Genomic DNA, 6415 nt, shown 5'->3' on the forward strand with positions numbered 1-6415 from the left:
TCCTCCGCCTGATGTTTATTACCCCTTGGTTTATGGTAGAGGAAGCCTTGCTGTTTTACTACAGGTGTTCCTGGTCCAGAAGTATGGCCCCTACCTGATGTTAGTACTGGGTGTTCTGCCTAATGTTGGTCTATAGGTTGGCCTGACGTGTCATTCCAGGGCCCTGGTTATATCCCACTGCTTATTTAATACAGGTGTTCCTGTTTGTTGGGATTTACTGTGATGCCCTGACGTTTTTCCCTTACAGGGGTTGGGTTGGCATTATCGTGCATGATGTATATCTATGCTAATGTGGTATTTTGCAATTACAGCCTACCCCTAAGGATGAGAGTCTGAGTTGGCCCCGCCAGATTGGCCCCAGATCTAATGTCATTTTAAACATTCTTCTTAATTTGCAGCTATGGACTTACAGACTCAGCCCTTACTCCCCATGTAAATAATCTGGCGCCAATTTGCGTCCTGTTGTGACACTACTGTTTTGTATTCTTGCCTTGCAGGTTGGAAACACTACTAAACTACTTATCTTTTTCCAACTCAAACTGGTGTCCTGCCTCTTTTGTGGTTTGCCTGGTGTGTTGACTGTGGGTACTGCGTGAGTGCTTCACATGTCCTCCGAAGTTTGGCCTGCCCGCTTGGTTCCATGCTACCCCCTTGGAGATTTGGGTAACCCCCATTTCTTACAGATACCAATAAAGATAATGGCACAGAGGCAGACACGGCTGTAAGCTCTGATCAATCTACCTTAACAGAGCTCAGATCCTGCCCCGATTTTGCTCAGAGGTTGGAAAAAATTAAGAGCAAACTATACGCTATTACCAATATTGTGCAAGCTCAGAAGAGCAGGAAGGTACAGGACGCGAGGGAACCCCGAGGAAACAGAGAGGTCTCCAGCGGAACTCTGGGGAAGCGAAGGGGTAAAAGTAGAAAGCAGGGGAGAAACTTGGTGATAAATAAGGACGCAGTTAAAGATTCTGAGTCTGAGTACGAGCCAGGGGGGGAGCCAGAGTTTGATACGGAGCTCGGGCTGGATTCAGTATTGGCACTAGGTGACAATACTCTGGGAGAGGCGGGAGAAATAAGGAAGTATATACCCCAGGCTGCTAATATAATAGAAGAAGGGTCCAGTATTAATATCACTACAAAAGAGCTGCCGTAAAAGCAATCTCAGAAAAAAAGTAAACCCAGAATCGCAGCTACAAAAGCTACACTGATTACACCCTTTTTAAAGTCTTATTTTAAGGTCTTGCCTCAGGTTTTGAATATTACTCAAGAATTGCAGGATCCAGCTGATGTACAGAGCATAAGCACTCCGGCCGCTGCCCCCGTCACACCTCGCAGCAGCGAATTTTGCGCAGTAGCAGAATTAATGGAGCAGAAAAATATAACAACGGCAGAAACATTAGAGCAGCCTGCAACTACAGAGGCAGTAATAGACTTAGCGTCTGCTGATTCAGTGGGGTCAGATCTTGCAAACAACATTAGCGCGTCAGAATTATTCTCTGGGAGTAACAGCGAAGGTACCCTCCAGGTCATACTTATCGCTATGAGGAGCGAAATTAAAAGTGGTTTTGCAGAATCAGAAAAGAGCTTTGCAGAGTCAAGACAAAACCAATCTGAGATTCGGGCAAAGTGTGAGACTCTAGAGACGAAAGTGGATGGGCTCTTTGAGAGGACGGGGAGTCTTGAGGAGACCGTAGGAGAGCTCAAGGCTAAATTAGAACACGCAGAAATAAAAATCCAGACAATGCGGAGAGAAGGGGAAGCAGTAAAAGATAGAGTTGAGTCCTTGGAAAATCATTCTAGGAGGAACAACCTTAGGCTTTTAAAAATCCCAGAAGGGAAGGAGGGGAGTGAAATCAAACAATATGTTGTCACCCTTCTTAGAGATGCCCTCAATCTAGAAGAGTCAACAGCAGAGTTAGAACTGGATATACAGAGGATACATCGCGACCCCTTCCGGCTTAATCCAGGGAGGACTAAGCCCAGAAAGAGTCTTATGAATTTTCTTACTTACGCAACAAAGGAGAAGATCCTAAACCTTGCACTAAAAGCTAAGACTTTGAAGGCCCCTGACTTCTCCTTTGAAGTTAGGTCAGATCTGTCAAAAACCACATTAGAAAGACAGTGGGAGCTCGGGCAGCGAATGGAGAAGTTCAGGGCTCTCGGAGCCACAGTGCAGAGGAGATTCCCCGCATTTTTGAAAATAATGTTCAACAATAAAATGTACAACATTAAAACTCCTCTTGAAGCGGACGAGCTGCTAGTTTCCATTAGTGAGTTTACTCAAACGGCCTCTTGACACCTCGTCTCACTTAAGGGTTAGTTTTTGATTCTACACCCTTGTCTGGTCCCTTCTCTTTTTCTTTTCCTTTTTTCCTTCTTCACAACACTATTGGTTGTTTCCCTAGTAGATACACCAGCTTATAATATAGTCTAAAGTATTGGATTGTACTGAGTACATGAAACAAAACAAAAAAAAGGGAAAGATGCATGGAAAAGGAATAAAAATAATGATAAAATAAAAAAAAATAAGAAAAAAAGGGGAATTAGGGTTAAAGTGTGAAATAATAGCAGTGTGAAAAGAGAAGAGAACATAATATAGAACACAATATGAAATAAAGTAGCAATATATTCCCTAAGCAATTAAGATACCAACAAAAGGAAAAAAAAAACTCTTTTTTTAGGAACAAACTTGGTTGTTTTCACTTTTTTTCTCCTTTACATTCTGTCTGACCTTTTTGGCCTTTTTTCGCCTTTTTTACTTACGCCACCTACACAAATCTGATTCCTATTCTACAATCGGCCAATATCATCCTTATAAGGTAGATGGGGCCATGGTTGGGAGTAGGTCGGTGACGACAAACTGGCAAGTCATCTGGCCAGAGTAAGTTGGGGGGGGGGTTCTAGGGGGAGGGGGGGTGAAGGAGGGAGGGAGAAAGCATTAAAAAGTCCTTATAAGCTATTTTTTATTCTTTTGAATTTTGTTGATTCCAGGAACTACCCTGTATACCGATCCGACAACACAATCCATATTAGTAAGGAAATGGTAGAGAAAAAACATAGGATCTCCACAGGAAGGTAGGCCAGGAGAGGGGAGTTTGGTTGTTAATGATAGATGAGGGAGATTAAGTTTCTATCCTGGAATGTTAATGGCCTGCACGTGAGAGGAAGGAGACATAAAATTATGCAATACCTTAGAGATTCCCCAGCGCAGATCATAATAATCCAGGAGACACATCTACTGAAACAAGAGATCACGGATAAAATGAAAAGATTGAAATGGGTGGACAAATTTCTTAGCACAGATCATAATGCCAACATTCGCGGAATTGCCATTGTTTTTAAAAAGGAAGCCAAAGCTCAGATTGCGGATTGTAGGGCATATCCGAGTGGTAGATGGTTGATAGCCAACGCCCAGCTTGACGGGAGGAGGTATAGTCTTGGGGGGTACTATGGCCCCAACCAGGATGATCCTTCCCACCTTAACACAATACAGAACCACCTGATCATGACTCAGAATCCTATAATATTGATGGGAGATTTTAATCTGGTCCTGGACCCAAAATTGGATAAATCCCCCAGCTCTAGAGCAGCAACACACAGTAAAGTGAGGGCTACTCTTCTGCCTTGTATGTCGAACTTGGGGTTGGTGGACTTCTGGAGGGAGAGAGCTGGGAATACTTTGGGGGTCTCGTTTCACAACTATAAATATAAACATAAATCTCACATTGATTATGCCTTATTCAGCTTCACCTTCAAAGATGCTATAAAGAGCTTGGCCTACCTTCCCCCGCATATGTCCGATCACTCTGCTATTCTCTTTTCTATAGCAGTAGGTCAGAATGTTACTCATGCTTCATGGTCCTTTGATCGCACCATTCTTCTGGAAGAAGAGGAGAGAGAACATCTTACATCTGAATCCGCTGCTTTTTTGAGTGCAACCTAAATTCTTCCCCTTTGGTCTGTGTGTGGGAGACGTGGAAGGCATATTTGAGGGGATGTATTACCAATCGTGCCTCTTTTAGGAAAAAGAAGTATAGAGAGGAGGTATCAAAAATAGAGCGAGATCTGGCTCTCATAGAATCGGATGACCCTATGTCTCCGGAGAATTCGGAAAGAAGGTGTGAGTTAAAAAACAAATTGAATGCAATATTGCAAGAGAGAGTGAACAAAAGGTGGCAGGCTAGTAAGCTTTCCCACTTCGAATATGGTGAGGCTGCGGGCAAGTTGCTTGCTTGGAAAATTAAAGCAGACCAGGCTAGAAACTATATTAAGAAGTGAGGGTAGAGGGCGAAACCACTAATAGAAATGCAGATTTGGAAATAGGGGAAGCCTTTCGGGCCTTTTTTCAGAATATATACACAGAGGAAATCAGAGGAAATACTGAGGAGAGCGACACGTGGTTGGAGAAGGTGAGCCTCCCAAAGTTGACTGGGCGACAGAGTGAACATCTGGATAAAGAGATAACAGAGGCAGAAGTCGTAAGAGCTATTAAACAACTGAAGCAGGGGAAGGCTGCAGGGCCGGACGGCATTCCCGGCGAATTGTATAGAGTACTAGACTCAACTATCATTCCAATCTTAACAAACTTGTTTAATAACATCTTAATCAAGGGCGAGACACCGCCTAGTTCTTGGGGCGAGGCAAATATTGCCCTAGTTCCAAAATCAGGGAAGGATCCAGTTGACTGCGGATCTTATCGTCCGATCTCGCTTCTTAACAATGATTATAAGATCTTTGCAGCAATTTTGGCTGCACGCCTGGGAAGCGAGATCGATACGATCATCCATCAGGACCAAAAGGGCTTTATTAGACGTCGCCAGTTGGCCGACCTAACTTATGATCTGGTCGGGCCAAAAGATATCGCCTCAAACTTTGCCTTGCCTCTTGCGATTATGACACTTGACGCAACGAAGGCATTTGATAGGGTTGATTGGGCCTATCTAGCTGCAGTTATGGAAAAGTTCCAATTTGGTCCCAAATTTTGTAGAGTAATCAGCTTGCTGTACAAAGACCCGAGAGCTAGCCTCTTGATTAATGGCACCCGCACAGAACCTTTTGAAATCCGTTGGGGGACCAGACAGGGGTGCTCTCTCTCCCCCCTCCTGTTCAACATTTATGTTGAACCCTTTGTTCAGACCCTAGGAGATGACATCAACATTCCGCCTTTTTCTTTCTCTGGCTGGGAGAAAAAAGTCAGGTTGTATGCGGATGTGGACAATATTCTTATATATACAACTGACACCGACCAGGCATTTCCTATGGTCATAAAAAGGGCTGAGGAATTTGGAAAGATTTCAGGTTACGAAATAAATGCTGGGAAAACTGATCTTATGGCTTGGAATATCGCAAACCTTCAACTCCCTGTGACAACTTCAATCCGCTATCTGGGAATTAGAATTACAAATGAAATAAACATCTTGGCCCAGATTAACCTAGATCGGATTTTCCGCGAATCTAAGGCACTGATGAAAGCATGGTCCTTTCTCCCTCTTACTATCTAAGGGAGAACAAGCCTAGTGAAAATGACTATTCTTCCTAAATACACATTTATATTTAACACCATTCCGCTGACAATTGATTCTAAGCAACTTTTTAAATGCCAGCAAAACAATAATTCTTTTATATGGAGTTTTAAATCAACCAGGTTGGCATGAACGAAGTTAAGAAGGGGGGACTTGCACTGCCAGGCTTGGAATATTATGCTTGGGCCTTCCATTTGTCCCACTCTAGGATGTTACTAAAGACCCACCAAAATAACTCAAATGGTTGCATGTTCAAGGCAATGCTATTGAGCTCTAATCTCCCACTTGACGGCTTTTTGTTTAAATTTGGACACCAGAGATTTTTTTAAGAGAGTGAGGCTAAAGACTCTACACTTGCTCCTAAAAGAATGGACTCAAATTAAATCTAAGGTTGGGCTGGCATACTTTTCTAATTTTGCACCGATCTGGGATCTTCCAGGGCTCTCTCCGCATTACATCGAGAGTGTTACAACTGTGCTATTGGAGGCAGGGATATTAAGATGGGGAGAGTTAGTGGCAGGAGGATCTTTACTAGAATGGGAGGCATTCTCAGATAGGATAAGCTCACCATTATCCTGGTTCATATATATACAACTGTCAAGTTGGTTTCGAGAACAAACAAATAAAAAGGTTAAACTTGGAGAGTACAGTTCCTTAGAGAAAAATGTAGTTGAGAAAGTCAGTGGAGGTAAGGAAGTTGCTTTTTTCTATTGGAACATCATGGAGGAAGCAGATGGAGACTTTAGCCTCCCGGTAGATCTGTGGGGAGGGAATGGAGAAGTTCAGGCAGAGTAATTATGGACGAGATCTTTTAGCCTCCTGTATAAAATCTTTAAACCTGCCTGGTTGAGGCGCAATCAACTATTTACACTACACCGTGCATACTACTC

This window comes from Lissotriton vulgaris, chromosome 8 (genome assembly GCF_964263255.1).
Source record: "Lissotriton vulgaris chromosome 8, aLisVul1.2, whole genome shotgun sequence".
Taxonomy (NCBI): Eukaryota; Metazoa; Chordata; class Amphibia; order Caudata; family Salamandridae; genus Lissotriton; species Lissotriton vulgaris.